The sequence below is a fragment of the Macrobrachium nipponense genome, chromosome 23 (genome assembly GCF_015104395.2).
Source record: "Macrobrachium nipponense isolate FS-2020 chromosome 23, ASM1510439v2, whole genome shotgun sequence".
NCBI lineage: Eukaryota > Metazoa > Arthropoda > Malacostraca > Decapoda > Palaemonidae > Macrobrachium > Macrobrachium nipponense.
Genome location: NC_061090.1, coordinates 8261249 through 8280580, shown reverse-complemented (window position 1 = coordinate 8280580; position 19332 = coordinate 8261249).

Genomic DNA, 19332 nt, shown 5'->3' with positions numbered 1-19332 from the left:
GTTTTTTACAGGTGACGCACAAACGTGGGTGCCTCTTGAACTTCCATGGTTTTCATTGCCACCCACATTCTGTGACTACATTGCTTGCTGTTTACTATAATATACACTCACATATGTATATATATATATTATATATATATATATATATATATATATGTATGTATGTATATATATATATATATATATATACGAATATATATATATATATATATATATATATATAGTATATGTATTTATGTATGCAGTATGTATGTATGTATGTCTTTATGTAAAATCAACTTCATACGTATTGGCGTTGCTGGTTACTCGTAACCTTCAGGCTTTATTTATTTATGGATATACCTTTGAACTTGGCAAAATAAGTAATTAATGACTACAAGATATTTTTTAAAATAATAATAGATCGTTTTGTCGAATTAAAAATATTATTAATAAATAATGGGGTGCCAACGCCATTGTAATTATAAAGGTAATTGTAAATGCTCATATGCTTTGATTATTTCTATTTTGGTATATCATGTAAAGAATTACACACTGACACATATACATACATATGTTTATATGCACATATACATTATGCATATATATTGTATGTAATTGCTAAAATATATGATTCTCTCTCTCTCTCTCTCTCTCTCTCTCTCTCTCTCTCTCTCTCTCTCTGTCTCTAATATATACTATATATATATATATAATATATATATATATATAGGTATATATATATATATATATATATATATATATATATATAAATAATCTGTAATAAGTGTGAATCCATTCGTGCGATTGGAGAGTCTTCCATGCAATGTGACTTCACAAGTTATTTCTAGCAAAAGTAAATACATTGCAACTTTCTGATGTTCACTGTCGCTGTTTTATTCTTCATTCCTTCAGTCAACCATTGTTCGTTGAGAGAGAGAGAGAGAGAGAGAGAGAGAGAGAGAGAGAGAGAGAGAGAGAGAGAGAAATGTTGATACAGAAATAAAGCAGTCATCCATTTCAGTTAGGTATGATACTCTCTTTCCTTTTGCTACCATAAAAAGAAAACGTAATCTCGAGTATGAACCTTCAATTTTTGTGTGAATTAAAGTTATTGTGCTCGACTGACGAATTCGAATCTCTTCTTCGAAACGATTTAACCTTTCAAAGTTTAGGGCTCTGGGTTATCATGAGATTTAAATTTAAGATTTAAGGTTAAGAATCTCTTGATATGAATTGGAAAAGGAAATGCTGACCATGTTCGAATGCAAGAGCAATGTTTAACTGTGCGTGAACTATCAGACAAAAGTAATTGATCAGAGAGAGAGAGATTTAAATTTAAGATTTAAGGTTAAAAATCTCTTGATATAAATTGGAAAAGGAAGATGGTGAACCACGTTCGAATGCAAGAGCAATGTTGAACTGTGCGTGAACTATCAGACAAGAGAGAGAGAGAGAGAGAGAGAGAGGAGGAGAGAGAGAGAGAGAGAGAGAGAGAGAGGTTCAGCACTGGCTTATTGGAAGCCAAATTGATTGCTCTTCTCGTATTGGGATTTTTGTGTGTGTGAAACGTGTTTTCAATATCCAGTGAATTCAACGATCTGTTATTGCATTCTGCGAGTGAAGTCCAAGACTCCTGTTTGCCAATAAAGCTTGTAATTTTATTGCTAATTGTAAAGGATACGAGAAGTCCGTCCACAAAAGAATGGTGGAATGTTACCATAATCACTATACTCTGTTTTTTTTTTTTTTTTTTTTTTTTCAATCTGTCCATCCGCCCCTGGGTGTTTTGTGTGGTAACACTGCGTCCCTGGCTTTAGATAGTTACATTCAACGATTATAGTAATGTTCTATTTCGAATATTAACGGTGTACTTCGCATACAGTAAATTATTAACACACTTTTCAGTTGCAAATGTACACCCAGATATCCTTTATTTACCTAAAACTTATACATAGGCGTAACTATCTAAAGCCCGGACGCAGTGTTACCATACAAAAAACACTACAGGCGGATGGACAGATGAAGGGGAAAAAAAAAAAAAAAAAAAAAAAAAAAAGAGTATAGGCTTTACATAACATGATTCTGTCGGGGTGAATTTGTTCTTTATTTTGTTGGTAGCAACTTCATTACTTTGTTACATTTTATTTCGCTACTTGACCTCTGCTTCGATATTAGAAATGTGTGGCTGTTTTGGAATTCGCTGTCAAGCTGATTATAATAAGGTATACGTGGATTCCCAATAAATAAATAGTTAAAATTCATTTGTAGAGGGCTGTCTCTCCTTCCATTGACATATAACACTATTTTTAGAATTAAAGGGAAATCGAACTTCATGTCTCCTCTATTGGGTGGATTTCAGAGATTAAACCACAATCTTACCCAGAGAGAGAGAGAGAGAGAGAGAGAGAGAGAGAGAGAGAGAGAGAGAGAGAGAGAGAGAGAGAGATTCCTCCGACTGAGACCCGATCCGAAATAAAGCTGTTGTAAAACTCGTAAAAAGTTATGAAAGAATATATTCTATGAAAGAATAGGTTCTCTGAAAGTCTGAAGGTGTCTGTTACGGAGCTTGGACCTGAATTTTATGTGGAAATATAAATTTTGCACGTGTCAGTTATATTTTGGGATTTTTCTCACCATTAAGATCGTCCGATGAAAATCGTCGTATGGCTTCTTACATTGTAAATAATTCCAGTTTCCTCTTGGAAAAGGATCTTTGTAACTTGAAATATATTTGTCACAATAATAATGATATAATAATAATAATAATAATAATAATTTTTTGGATATATACTGTTATAATAATATAATGACATGAAGAATGTCGGCTATCCTACAGGGATGAACAAATAGAGTTTGAAGGTAAATTAATAATGCAATTGTTTCTTACATTTTTGTACCACTTGTACCTGTCAAATGTTAAAGCTACGTCACGTCACTGTAGCTGAGTATTCACACATCGTTCAGTAATTGTTTTAGATATTGTGTGGCTGCCTTTCAGCCTTAATTTATTATTTTAAGTACCTGTTGCGCCTGGCTGCACTCAGTTGCACCCAGTTGCACACGGATTATAGCCGGATCTTCACAGGCACCCACTGAACAGCAGCCATTATTTCCATCGCCTGTACTGTTGTGGCATTGTTTATGGTCGGTGTAGTACCTGAGGTCTTCTTCCTTTTGGCCGATTGTTTGTGTGAGACTTTGTTCAGCGTTTGTGTTTGTGCTTTGAGTTGAGAAGATTTCTCAAGGGGCTGCAGCAGTCGGCTTCTTTGTTTAATACCGGTACTGTTTGTGTTTGCTCTCCCGTAGGTATTACTCAAGGGTCTTTACAGCGTCCCTTCGGCCCGTTGCTGCAACCCCTCTCGTTCCTGTTACTGTGTCTCCGTTCATAATCTCTCTCTTCAGTCTTACTCTCCTTAACCCTCTCCTATTAATAATCGATTCATAGTAGATTCAGTTCTGAATGACCTCATAGGTCCCAGCGCCTGGCATTTGGCCTAAATTCTATATTCTATTCTTTCTATTTATTTTTCGTGTTGGTAAATTCAAGTTCGAACCTATGATTATCAGAATGTAGTTCATATTGTCATGTAATCCCGTGCATTTGTAACCGATTATATTTATGAAATTTCATTGCTTGATTGTTTACCGTAGCTCAGAACTGCTTGGTGGAAATTTTCCTTTGTTTGTCGAGTTACAGTAATACCCACGATAATTTGTATATGAACAGCCGGCTATCGCTTGCAGCTAGATATTTGGCGTTCGGGATTGAAAGTGAAAATTCTCTCTCTCTCTCTCACCCTATCGTCCTTACTTCTCCTCTCTCTCTCTCTTCTCTCTCTCTCTCTCTCTCTCTACCTTCTCTCTCTTCTCTATTTTTTGTTTTTCTTTTTTGTCACTCATTGTCCCCATTGTTTCTTTGATAAAAGCTCTTCTTTGTGGTTTTCGATTCTTGCTGTGCTTTAATTAGTTTTTTTTTTTTTAACTTTCTGTAATCTCGTCCTGGCGGGTTGCTAATGTCCTGTGCACGTGCGTTTGTATTTTTATATACTCTCTCTCTCTCTCTCTCTCTCTCTCTCTCTCTCTCTCTCTCTCTCTCTCTCTCTCTCTCTTATTACGTAAGCCTTTTCTAGCTTTGTAGCTTTTCTTTCCATCTTTTTGTTCTACGTTACGTTTTTGTGAACATTTCTTTCTAATGACATTTTATTATATGAAGTTAATCAAATTTTTCCCTTCTACCTTCAACTGCGCAAATGTTTTTGCCCAATCATGGTCGCTCTTCGCACTACTGGTCGAAATTTAAGTTCGTCGTGGCTTGACGTGTTTGCTTTAATGCGCTTAGCTCATTTTGTTCTGTTTTGCGTATCGTTCTTGGGTTGGATTTGCCCAGCATTTATATATATATATATATATATTATATATATATATATATATATATATATATATATATATATATATGATTGCATAGCGTTCTCGTGGGTCAATGTTTGTTTTCTGAGTGTGATTTTACATCATGCTTTCATGCTTGTGTTATGTACTCGCTTTCTTGGGAACATTCCCTCGTTTGTGTTATTGTTTATTTGTGCAGTGTACTTGTTTTTGCTTTACGTGCTTGCTCGTGCGTAGAGTCACGTTCACGTGTTTGTTACGCACTTGTTTTTGTGTAGTTTTTATGTGCTCATCTTACATATTTGTTTTTATGATTGCCTTTTTACAAGGTTGTTTTTGTTCAGTGTCCCCCAGTTTACCGGAATGTGCTTGTATGTTCTTGAATTAGTGTTGTGTGTTCGTTTTTGTTTTTTTTTTTCGTGGAAGCGTTTGCGAATCAAGATAAAAGTTCTTTCGGTTACCGAAGACGACTAGAGAGCTTGAACGTGTATGGCCTAGAAACAGTCTTTGAGACGTCCTAATCCTTGTAACTCTTTGTAACTCCTCATTCCGCAAAACACGGAAGTGGTCCTTATCCCGAACGAAGAGTTCTTTGATCTGGTTGGACATTTTAACTTCGACTTTGTTAATTGGGTTAAGTTGTTTTTTTTTCAATCGTTTTAGAATATTCTCCCTGATATAGACATGGCCAGTGTTTCAGAGCAGGCGGTAAAAATTTCCATATGCCATCTGCTGCCAGTAATTATGTGCAGTGTTAATATCTTTCTTTTGGCTTTATGTTTGACATCCGCATATAGCGTGAATTTTAAGTACTCGATCGTTCCTTGAACTTTTCGGTCAATAAATGCAGTTCATTTAGAATTAGATAAAAAGAAATAGTAGATACAAATAAGTGTGTACTGTCGGTGAGGAAAGCACAGTTAACGAGATATTTAGCGTAGGCCTCTCTTTTTTCACACATAATAATCTTTGTATAATTGTTGATCTTATGCTAAAGTGTCAATTCGGGATAAATATTCAGATATTTTGTTCTAAAAAGATGAACCCAGGGAAGGGTTCGAAAGCTTTTTGCAAAGAGTTTTAGAATTATACACGAACCCGCAACATTTTTTATTATTGTGGACCCCTTAGAACATTATATATGCTCTCGCGATAGAGAGTTTTTCCCAACTAAAGCATTTCAGATATTGTCAGACATGTCCTGAGGTGAAGATCGTATCTATGTACTTTTGCACCTTGTTAGATGAAAAGTATGATGAGTTACCATAGAATATTTTATGAAAGTCTTCCAATTTTTCAATAATAATAATGATGATGATGATGATGATGATGATGATGATGATGATGATGATGAACATCATCATCGGACGAACGTTCAAGTTGCGTGTGATATGAACAGTGTAGTTACAAAATACTGCTCTACGCTTGCGATACATATTACTATCATCTTCAGTGTCTTTTTGATATGGCTATGAGTCCGGTGAACTTTTTAAAATCTCCTAGACCTTGATATCCTCTAGGTTTCCTTGTGTACCTCTGCGGGTCCATTGCTCTCTTTAAATCCAGGGATTTTGAGTAATCCATCCCTCACAATTCTTAAGCTGTGATACGCTGTTTGATTTGTTAACTATAAATTATAGCTTTAATAGGTCGTTCTGTTTTAAGACGCCGAATGTTTCGCTTCCCACTAATGTGAGTTGTCATTATGTAAGAACTCCTTCGATTATGTGGTTACTTTGTTTCACTAGATCTGCTCTTTTCGAAATGCATCATAACAGTTTTATCCCGACACCGTACATCTAATTTTTATCTTGTACGTTCAATGTTTTCCGTTTTACGCAAATCCAGTTCATACTCCCAACACGGAATAGTGTGAACGCTTAGGCTCCTTTCTTCACTGTTACCTTTGCTTGTATTACTGCATATTTCCTATCTAGCTGTATTGTTGAATGGAAGGTGAAATCACATAATTTTCAATTTCACAAGTGGTTTATTTTACTTTTCCCTCATGTCATGGCTGTAGTCTCGTCATTCCATTTTCCCCTTGCTAACATAAAAAGAAATGATGCTTTCTTAAAACTTTCTAACATGAGCTATTCTGGCTAAACAGGTTTCACGAAACTAACTTTTGTCTGCCTGTCCTTGATCAGTCAGTTCTGGAACCAACGTGGAAAGGGATCATCATGCAAACAAGGACCCAGGAAATATCCTTTGGCATGCTGACGAGCTGCCCTTGGCGGTTGTCAAGGATTTAGAGATCGGCTTGGAATAAATAGTACCCAGTGTACATCAAGATCATCGATCGATTTGTTTTTCTTATATGGCTTTACGACAAGAGAGGCCTTGAAAAAAATTGTTTACTTGAATATGTATATTTCTCTCTCTCTCTCTCTCTCTCCTCTCTCTCTCTCTCATCTCATCTCTCTCTCTCTCTCACACACACACACACACACAAAAGAAAGCTCGCGTGCGCACTTGCAGCAGTCCAACGTGCGTTCATCTTACACGCCCATGTTCCATTCACACCATTCTTGGTGTAATTGCCGATATCCTTATCCAGTTACCTACATTTACCAATTTCCTTATTTATATTCCAATTAGCACTGTACTTCGGTTGCCTCAGTTTGCCAGAGGCAGTATTTCTCCTTTAGGTCATGTCGGTTACTCCCCTGCAGGGTTGAAAGAGATGTTACTTCAGCTCATTTCATTGTTGCCTTGATAACTTTTGAATGCTCCGAAGAGAAAGAGCAAGGCATTTTCGCCAGTTTGTTACCGAGCTCGACAACGGGTAATTGCTTGACAGTGTCTTCATGTGTCAGGTATACAGAAGCGAATAGTTGGAGGTATGTATACACTTTATGTATACTCTTATATATACATAGATAAAAAGAGTATAATATATATATATATATATATATATATATATATATATATATATATATACTATAGTGTGTGTGTACTCTATTAATGTGTGTTTAGTGTTTTGTTATTTATACACTTAACATGAGTTATTTCTTTTACTGTTGCAGGCTTTGTGCTTGACGACAAGAAGTATTTTGCAAACAGAAGTGTTATTCGAGAGGTCTTCGAACGCTGTAGACTAAAAGTTGTTTTTAATGTACTTTTTCCAGACATTCTCAGCTGTTCATTAACTGAATATTTAAATATTGATTGTTGACTGACTTGCTTTGATATAATTTATTTCAAGTGTCTTTAGATAAATAATAAATTTCATTTGGAAATGTAATGGCGCTTCTCTCCACTGTTTTCAGTTAGTAAGCAATTCGCAACACGCAATAAGTTTTGGAGTCTCTATTAAATTTTACGACGCTCTTGATATGATGTTGGAAAGTTAACCCCGGTAATTTTCCAATTACGGGCTGTAAAATGCATCCAACAGCTTTGTTATAGATGACTTTATTAAGTTGGTGGGTTTTTATATCCGCGCAATTACGTGCGAATTAGAAACTCCGGTTCTGATGGTGTTAGCTTTGCTGTTTTATTTTTTGTATATAACTGTAGTGTTTGTGTATGTATGTTGTTTACCGTTTTAGAAAAAGCTAAATGTTTCGTTTCATTATTTATTATTTTATTATTATTATTATTATTATTGGTAAAGAAATCTTTACACTGACACCATTGTCTGTTTCTTCAGCATCTTAATGACTCATACGGTTATTATTATTATTATTATTATTATTATTATTATTATTATGTTGTTGTTGTTGTTGTTATCATCATTGTTATTTTGCTGTTGTTGTTGCTGCTATACTTACAATCTGATGTGCACTTCGCTTAGGGATGTTGTTTGCCCGCAAAAACTCAGCAGGTATGTGTGAATGTGTGTTTGTGCGTGATTGAGTGTGTGTTTTTGAGAGGTCGCCTCAACACAAGGGAGTGCGGTTGAGTCTTGTGGTTTGTGATGGCCTGGTGGACAGTCGAGGTATAGCATCGGGGCTGCCTAATGGACTTTTAGATCCGGATGAGCGGCCTGAAAAGCCTTCTTCAGTCAGCCTTCACGGTTAAATTTTTGTCATTATGATTACATTTTCCCTGGAGGGAAGCCCCCACCCCCCATATTTCTGTATTGATATAGCGATTGATTTTGTAGTCGTAGATGAGTTTTTTTTTCTCTATTGTCTTTCTATTGATTAATTTTTTATGGCTTTCCTTGGCCTGTTTACTTATTTCACGCGTTGTTTTTCTATAGTCTCAGCTCACATCGTACTTTGCTATTCGGTATACATAACCGTAAGAGTTAATTTCTCATTTGAGAAGTTCCATTAACAAGAAACATGGCCGAGAATCTCCTTAACACGAAAGGTCTCTTTCAGAGAATAGGCGGACACCTTAATCATCTTTAATGCATAAAGCGTAACTTTTTTTTTTTAAATTTAGATTATGCTTTAACAAAACGTTTAATGCTCCTTTTCAGTCTTGCAATAATTTAGAATCTATATTTAACACAACTTTCAATGCACCTTTTCATTTTGGCTAGAATACAGTACCTTAAACTCAGAATACTTGTAAACTTATTATCTAGCTGAGATGCTCAAAGCTGAGAATACGGCAAAGGCTTTCTAAACCTTCGAATGCAGCTCATCTTTTCTCTGAAACGAAATAGGCTTCGTCCAAAAGCTTCCTTGCCATTCCCCTTCCCCTTCCCCTTTCCCCTTTCCCCTTTCCCTTTCCCTTTAGAGCATTTTCAGGAAGTTAGGAGTGTGATAAATACCGTCTTACCTGGAAAGAGGTTTTTATCGTAAGGTGATCAGCCTTTCCTTTGACCAGCATGAGACCAACCCCCAAGGGCAGGTAACACTGGTTAAGTATTTTTATTTACGTTTTTGTTTGTTTGCTTTTATTTTGTTTATTAACGCTGTTTTTGTTTTCGTTGTTGGCGGTGGTGATAGTTGTACTCGTCTTAACTCTGATTATTTTTATTATTAATTATTATTATTGTGAACCGGAGTATGCCAAAAATATGCGGATGATAATGAACATTTATAGATTATAGCGATTGAAGGTCTACTTGGTAACTGGGTCACTTAGAAATGACCAAATTCTCCGGGACTGAACTGACTGAAACTAAACAGTGAACAATACAATATAGCGTAGTTAGGATCCTCGTCATGATAATGTTTGATCATACTTTTTGGACATGCTTCTTCGATTGAGAACATAATTATTATAATATATAATATATATATATATATATATATATATATATATATATATATAATATATATCTACATATATCTACATATATATATATATAATATATATATATATATATATATATATAATATACTATACATACATAACATATACATATAGATATATTATATATATTATTATATTATATATATATATATATATATATATATATATATATATATATATATATATATATATATATATATTTGTGTGTGAATGTCTGTTTGTTTTCCGCGGAAATAGGTTTTATAAAGTAGCAATAAAGTGATAGTTTTCTTGCTGTTGTTTTTCTGGTATCTCATTTAGTTTCTTTCTATGGCATTTTGTGATATATATATATATATATATATATATATATATATATATATATATATAATATATATATAAACATACATACATACATACATACACGCCTCTTATATTTTCCGTTATTTGTAAATTTTTTCCATTTCTGCCATACAGTTTGTTTATTTGTTTCATTCTTCGCATGCTTTTTATTCATAACATACTGTATAGAGATATTGCAAGTAGATGGTATAAAAACTCGGATAGTCTTGCAGTTCAACGTGTATTTTGTGGTGTGAATAGAATATATAATTAAGAATGTTGTCCTTACAAAACGCAACTCAAAAACAACTTTTTCTTACAAAATCCGACGAATATATTTTCATTTCGAAATAAAGTATGCACATGTTTTCCTTGAAAGCCGTGGTAAAACAAATATAGCAATAAAAGTCGTTTAGGTATGATTTTCTCCAATTCTGGTCCAGCTCCCCTTTAGCCTGAAATTGAGGAACCGGTTTCGTATCAGCTGCCGGTATGTACCGGTATTTTTCCTTTCATATTTCAATTTTTCGGTCAAGATTTAACTCTCCACATCCTGACACATTTCATCCTTTGTGTCTGAGTTGGGATCCTGTAAGAGCGAATTGAGCTTAAGATTTAATTGATCGATTCAGTTGCACAACCTGGCGTTACGACTCGCAGTTTTCTTCTCTTGTCTACCGTGTCAAATTAATTATCTCCGAATAACCTGTTTGATCGGACATTTCTTGCTGCTTTGCGTGAGCGTTGCCTCTTTAAGTTGTTTATTGGCCAAGTCTTTTCGTTATGTAGCAGATACACGCACCCACATTCTCTCTCTCTCTCTCTCTCTCTCTCTCTCTCTCTCTCTCTGTGTGTGTGTGTGTGCGCGTGTGTGTACGTGAGGACGCTGGGTGCCCAATTTCGTCCCAATAACCTTGTCGGAAACATCAACGTCGCCACATTTGTTATCGAGGAAAACCCGACGACAACGTCTTCTTGCATTCTGGGGAAACTGTTTCCCGAGTATGCAATGGAATGGTAATTGTTGTGGAGGGAAAGATGATTTTATTTTTTAGGGATTTCGGAATTTTGGAGTGGTACCTTTTAGGGAGAGAGAGAGAGACCCATGCCCTCCCAGTTCATCACAGTCTTGAGTGTGACGCAGGTGCTAATTTGCACGCAGTTATATCGTTCAGTGAATGGCTTCCATTTGAGGGTTCTTCGAAATTTATATCCTTCTTAACATTCTTTTCGACGTGGTTTATTTTTAGCAAATGAGAAAAATTGCTCAATAATAAATGTAACTCAGATTTTCAGACGAACAGTATTATTTTGTTGTTCGCCAGAAGTTTAAAAAATAAGGATCATTTGAAAGAGTATTATCAAGATTTCGGTAAAATGATAACAATTGAAACTCACTCATGTTAAAAGAGGAAAATTATATATAGCCACGGTGATCTCAACTCCTGGATATCCTCAAACTTTTTGGATACATTTATCACTACAAGCTCTAGCTGTAAAGAAAGGTGTAAATCTATTCCGAGCCGTCCACATTTTACCAAAGCTGGATTAAACCCATCCTCATCTTCGCATTACTGTTTTACCTGAAACTGCTTTTTTTTTTTCTGATCACTTCACCAGACTCGTGTGTTTTGAATCGCCTTATGGAACAAGCTTAAATACAATTACGTGGCAACAGGCTTCGAGGGATCATAGTTTTTATTGTAAAGATAAATGTACGTACTGCCTCTGAGTATAGCGACGTAAGCAAACTCTTGCACTTCTCACAAACGGCATTATTTCAAGGTATCCCTGCGGCCGAAGGTGCTGCTTCTCAACGGAAGTGATACAGCATCACCGAATGGTAACGTTACGTCATGTCTTGTAAACAGTTAGCGGTAGTAACAGTCTCACATACACACACAAAAAAAAGTTACCAGTAGTTCCTATATTATTTACACAGCGTAATAGATCAGAAGAACAGTTAACTCGCGCCTGTATTTTTGAAGGGTGAATGAATCTGGATTGTCCACGCTTGTTGCTTGTTGATTTTTAAAGAAGCTCTCGTCCAGCACTGTAGTTTTCTCTTGCCGCGCCTGATTTGGGCGAATTTTACTTTATACCAGTTCAGTTGTACGCAATTGAATCATTATAACTGGATCATGGATTCTACCTAAGAGGGAAGATGAATTATTGCTCTGTTGAATTTTTACAGTGAATATAAGACACCATGATTATGGTGATGAAGGACATTGGTGTTGCGTAATACTGTATTTCATCGTTAACCCATGCTATGGAATAACTATTGTAATGAATACTGTTGTGCTCTCAGAAATGCATGGTCCTGAGAACTTGCATTGATCTGCAGCAATGATATGCGGAAGTTCTGATGATTAGGTCTGCGAATTCCTGAGCTGCTTCCCTCATGTGTTGATCACGGATTGTGTCTGTTGTAAAGTTGCTGATTATCTGAAGCCTTCGTTGATTTTATGTAATTTTTTACGCTTTTGTGTCATTAGTATCCCGGTGAAAATCGTCTCCTTTCCATTCTAACTTCTATGTTTTCAAGTGTCAACTCGACCGTCGGTGTCAATTCATCCCGTGTGGAAGGGGCTTCGTTGAAACCATTCATAAGCGGTCGAAAATATGAAAAATCTGCATTAGGCCAAGCATCAGCGAATTGGTATGGCAATTATTGTATTTTATTGCAGGACTCCCGGAATTAGAAGAGGAAATCCTAAAGCGGTGGCCGCTGGAAATGCGTTTGTTGCGCTCGTGATTTGCATTCTGTATGCAAATTTCTGCATGTTTTTCATATTATAACATGCGACTGCCTTTTTGTCCCACGTCCACGAATAAAAGTTACGGTAAATCAAATTTAAGGTGGTGTGTTTCTATATATATATATATATATATATATATATATATATATATATATATATATATTGTGTGTGTGTGTGTGTTGTGTGTGTGTGTGTGTGTGTGTGTGTGAGGTCCGTGGTTTGGTCCAGGCCTGCTGAGGCCAGATGAAAACCGGAAGGCGCCATCTTTTTGTCATTGCCTTTTCAAAAAAGGAAGATGCGAAATAAGTGCGCGCTCGCGGGCACACAGACACTGTTTTTGTGTATATACATATATATACACATACATACACACACACACACACACACACACACACACCCACACACACATATATATATATGTGTGTGTGTTTGTGTGCCTTTTCCTTATTTGCCCTAGTTTTACCATAATTACTGTTTTTGCTGTGATATAAACACTTTAGTTTTGCATTAAACAGCGCCCCACTTGGTAATATTCTATGGAATGATACACCCCTTTATTCCCATAACTGTTATAGTAGATTCACATCAACCGTGCATTTGATGTCTAGGCTAGTCCCTTACGACGCTCCTGATTGGCTGTTAATAAGCCAATCATAGGGCTGAAAACTCTCACTCTCTCGAGAGAGTTCACCTCCCCTGAAAGAAGTATACCTCAGGAGAGATGGAACATAGATCCTACCCATGTGAACTCTCGAGAGAGACTGAGAGTCTCTTGTCAGCAGTCTTTAACGCATCTTGACTACGAATAGGAGCGATGTGTAGAGACCAGTATCAGACAATGCTTGTCATCGCTCTGAAAGAAATCATTGTAATGTGTACATCGTTTATGATAGAAATCATCCTTATGAGTTATACTAAACGTGCAAGTCTCGGTAAACGATGAAGGTCATGATTTTGGCTAGTAAAAGGACAAAGGGTATGAGATTCTGCAGTGTCTATAGGTCTGGTGCAAGAGACGAGGGTCATAGCGAAACCTCAGAAATCAATAGAAATTGCTTAAGCTCATCCCATATATTTATCATTGCTGTCCCTCAAAAAGTTCTCAAGTAAATAAGTTTGCGAATAATTGCTTATACAACCACATCACCGGAGTAGGTAGTCTGCTGCAATATCGCTACATCAACACAGATCAAGGGGTCACTCTGCAAATCGAAGAGGTGGACTGAGCCTGCAACAGAGCAGTCTGTCACAATGACAATAGCGGCAACTGTAATCGTCTTCCCTATTCCTCCCTCTCTCCCTCCTCCTCTTTTACCCTTTTTGTCTTCTCTGTTCGTGATGGCGGTGAGTAAATAGCCAGAACTGCTCACACAGTTAGCCGGATATGCTTAGACACGCTAGCATGTGGTCTTGGTCCCTTTGGGTCCCATCTTTCTTTCTTTCTTCTGTCTTCATTCCCTTTCTTTCCCTTCTTTTTACACTCTCGTGTTACTACAAGTCTCTCTCTCTCTCTCTCTCTCTCTCTCTCTCTCTCTCTCTCTCTCTCTCTCGTATGCAGTTTTCTTGCTTGTGTATTTTTGATGATTCCTTACATTGGGTCTCTCTCTCTCTCTCTCTCTCTCTCTCTCTCTCTCTCTCTCTCCTCTCTCTCGTTACTAAAAGGATGCCTCCAATTCTGTCTTTTTCCTGTCCCTCTCTCACTGCATTTTTCTCGCGTGTGTATTGTTTTTGGCAATTCCTTACATTCTTCGCGGCCTTTTTTGTGCTTTTTATATCCTATCATTTTATGGTTATTTTTTGTACTGATAAAGTTATCAAAATGTCAGCCATTATTATGTTACCTCGGCTTTTTTAGGCTTTAAATTTCTCAGGAGCACACAGTTTTATATATATATATATATATATATAATATATATATATATATATATATATATATATATAGAGAGAGAGTTGAGAGAGAGAGGAGAGAGAGAGAGAGAGAGAGAGAGAGAGGATGAGAGCGAGAGAGAGAGAGAGAGAGTGAGAAAGAAGAGGGAGATTATTTAACAACCAGTTACTAGTTTTCGGGTTATTGTATTTTGCCTGGGAGAGCAGTCATATTTTTTTCGGCGAGTTGGGGGAAAGTGTAACCCTTCACCTATAAGAATGGATGTAACATCTCTGTCCCCGTTACAAAGCGCCCTTGTTGTGCCGTGAACTTCTCAAAAGAGCAGAACCCTTTGCTGGAGCAGGGACAGCTAAATCTGATAAGGCTCTGTTGTTGAGAGTACGGACAACAATAAGGAGGCAATGGTCGTAAGCACTTCAGTCGCAATATTATATATATATATATATATATATATATATATATATATATATATATATATATATATGATGCATATGTATGAATATTTATATAATGTGTGTATATTTAGTTTTAAAACTACTTGTACCCTTGACATTCTCACGCATTTTGGATCACCTGGGAATATGAACATTTTTACAACTTCACACTAATATATCTATCTATCTATCTATCTATCTATCTATCTATCTATCTATCTATATATATATATAGATATATATATATATATATATACATATATATATATATATATATATATATATATGTGGTGTGTGTGTGTACGTATTTATATTTATATATATTTATTTATATTTATTCATTCACCATTGAGCTGTTTCTCCCACCCCCCCTCTCAAAAAAAGAAAAGAAAAAAAAGAAGAAGTGGGATTTACATTGATAATAAGCGAGACCTTAGCTTTTGTTCCTCTCCACTCTAACCTCTAATTCTATGCCCTGTTATCCAAGTAAACGTGTTTGTGTTGGAGTTCTCCCTCTGCTTTCCATTTCAGTTTCCGCTCCCCTTTGATCTTCTTCCTTATACGGGGCGAACGTGTTGACATTTTATTTTTGTTTGTTGGGCAGGCCTGCGTCTCGGATCATGTTTGTCTCCCTCGGTCTATGCGAAGAAATATCTGCCTTGTATTGATTCTTATTTGTCACTTATTTGTTGTTCTTTTCTTTGCATATCCTTTTTGTCACTTTCATGCGTAGATTTTCTTTTATTCCTTTTCCTGTGTTGCCTTTTATATTGATAATAAAAATTATAACCATGATTACAATGCCGCATTTTGAATTTTTTAGGCGGACAGGAAACTACCACATTTTTTTTTCTTTTTTTTTGAGACTTTGTATTATATAAAACTGACGTCGCAAGAACATTCGTCATCGACGCCCACGATTGCTTTAATAGAACTAATTAAAAAAAAGTAGAATTTGTGAGGATAAAAAAACAGTAGACGACAATGCTCAAAGAAGAGCCAGTGCTATACGTCGCATATGATCTCGAAGCGAAACGATTTTCGACAGCCACCCTTATGGAACGTCTTGACATTTGACTCAGACGTCTGTCATTCCGATAATTCCATTTCCACCCGCTGTGCCTAATGGATGAATGAGAGCGAGAGTGAATTACGGCCGCGCAATTACCGTAACGCACATCAAGAGATGGAGTCGCGGCATGAAATTACTCGAAATCACGTGATGGCTGCGAATGCCGACGACGACATTCGTCGTATAGGAATCTCGGAGTGTTCCCTCGAAGGAGAACCTCTTCCCCTGTTGCCTTGCTGCCGGAAAGAGGCGCCAGATGGTCCTATCTGTAAATCAGGTTTAATGGTAGTGCTGCGTAGAAGCATGGCTGGAGAAATGCCGTTTATCGCATTTTGAAGACGACAATTGTGTCATCTGCGCTGAATGTCAAGGGTAGCTTTCACTTAGCTGTTTACATGCATTTATTCTCAGGGCCGTGATTGTTTTAGTCTTCCCTATGTTTAGGTGCGTTTCTGTCACTTTCCCTAGTTTTAAATTGAGGTGTTATGTATTCCTTGCTTATTACACAATGATTCTTATAATAATCTTCCCGTTCTTGAGAGACCTGCCTCTCTCTTCTCCTGAGAGACATCCCGTGGTTTTCCTTTAGGAAACATGATGATCAAATTGATTCTAACCTCTTTATGATTGTGAACATCCTGCCTTGAGAAGCATTTTACGGGATGCCCCTTAAAGCAAGAATTAGTAGTGGCACAAGGCCACCTGTCATCTGTCAGAGCGACAAGATGTACTGCGCAATCATCTCATTCATTATCTCTTCAAGGCTCAATCACCCGCAGGTCTGACAGAGCAAAGGTGGTCCTTGATTGGCGAAACGCGGACCATACGTGAACCGGCAGTTGTACCGATGGGTTGAAAAGAATGTCACTGGATGCAATTTCACGCGAAATGAGAATGTAATCCAATTGCAGAGTCGCCTTTCTGTATCTTCCGTTTCCCGGTGCAGCTGTTACTACAGCAAGGCAGCGCGGCGGCCCCGTGTCATTGATGTCATAGTTGAGGGTTACGTGTCATCAAGACGCGATGGCAACTGAGATGACGTTTTAATCAAATCTTCTGCTAGGGGCTCTTGGGAAGCAGAGGACGACGGCTGTAGGAACTAAGTGAAGGGGAGAACTTAAAGGTCTGTGACTAGAAGTTGATTTTCTTGTAGGCGAGTCATCGAAACGGAGGAAAGAAACCCGATCAAATTCGATGAGAGAGAGAGAGAGAGAGAGAGAGAGAGAGAGAGAGAGAGAGAGAGAGAGAAGGCTTTCCTTTGCTATTAGTTTCGATATGGTAATTGGCACTATCTTAATTTAGATTGTTATTGCTTTCTTCTTCTTCATCGCACCGTTAAGTTGCCGTCACATAACTTTTTTCGGTATTAAAACATTACTTTTTTCGGTATTAAAACATTACTTTTTTCGGTATTAAAGCGAGTGTCTCCCGATAGTCGTCGTAATGGTCTGTATTGCTGACGTATGGCAAATAAACGTTCATACCATATTACTGCATATGATTTCTTTGTGGTAAAATGGGAACCTGTATTATTTTGTTTTACTCAAATATAAGTACATTGTTTGTTTATAGGATAATGTGAACTGAAATGCTGTATTGTACAGTAAATACCCTTCTTTGGCTCGACTTGAATTATTTTCCCTTGTATCGAAATAATTGTAGGAAGATTCCTTTACTCTTCTGACCTGATGTAAGCAATGAAATATTTCAGTTTAGTCATAATATCTTAGAACAACCCCCCCCTCTCTCTCTCTCTCTCTCTCTCTCTCTCGTCTCTCTTCGTCTCTCTCTCAATCTCTCTCTCTCATCCTCATCTCTCATCTAGATAGTAAGGGTTTCCGAACACATTACGATGCGTTTATGGAAACTTACTGTAATGTGCAGTTCATGGCTAAATATTTTTGTCTTTCTCGACTCGAGATTGCGAAACGTCTTGAGTGAGGTCTCTCAAGGTGAAGTGAAAATTCTAGTCTGGTTTGAAGTGAAAAGAACGAGTGTCAAGGTCACACGCGCTTCGATTGTTTTCTTCATCTGTTTTCATTCGTGTGTGGCGGAATAAGTATCACTGCGTTCGTTTATTTTACGTAGGTTTTTCAGCGATGATAAATGCGGTTTCCTTTTCACATGTTGCATTATATTTTTGTGTACAGGATTATGAGAACAGAAGTATTACAGTGCAGTGTATAGTAAAGGCCTTTCTTTGGCCTAATTAGTTTGTCCTCTCCTGGAATATTCGCCATTTCACCTGTCATTTTACTCAGAGGTTAACCTTGAATTATTTTCCACGTATCGAAATACGTTATAGACAACTTAGCTTTGACCAGATGTAGACAGACAAAATCGTTACTGATTGTAATGAAAGTTTCAGGTCGCCCAACTGACCATGCGCTTTGCTTTCAGGTGTACCTCTGATTAACCTTTCCTTGGCCCTAAACGTGGGTGGAATGCCAAAACATAAGGAGGTTGAGCATTTAAATGCGGACGGAATTGCTTTTCACTATTTGCGCGCAGGTGACGAGGCCTCGGGTTGCATATTTCTGTTGGCCAACGTCCCTAAGGTCGACTCTCTAGTATTATGCTGTTTGTGTCTTATATTTTGCATTAACTTGAAAGGATGTTCCACTTCAATCCGTTTGGACTAATTAATTCTGTACAACCAGCAGATTCTAAACGTACTCTTGCCATTTTTTCTTTACAGAACTTTTGTTAAGTTTTTTGTTTAAATGATAAGCGGTTTGGGTCATTACTCGAAGTTAATCCAGCCTTTTAGAATTGAGATGTAAAACACTGATATGATTATAAGATATTTTTCCTTTCTTTGGGGGTTAGGATGCAGTTTGGGTTTCAGATTTTTTCCTTTTAACTATCACATCTTTCAAATCGTAACATACACCCATTTCATATTCACGTAAGGAAAGTTCGCGTTAAATTAATGAAAAGAGGTATTGCACATGTCCATTCAATGTTCGTTGCACAGACTCGTGAAATGAAAGTCTATGTAGAGGTGTGGTTTTACATCTAACGTTTTAATGCTCTTTACAAAGTCTTGAGGTTCCACCCCCCACCCCCCACCAACACACACACACACACACACACACACACACACACACACACCTCTTTTAGCGAACTTGTCAGAGATGAAAAAGCGTCAGCGATTTATTTAAAGAAAGAAAAGGCACTTTTTTTCCTTTTTAAGAAAATTACTGAAACATTGTTTTAATCATTAATGATGTTTTCCCAAGCTTTGCACATAACGAATACGTAATG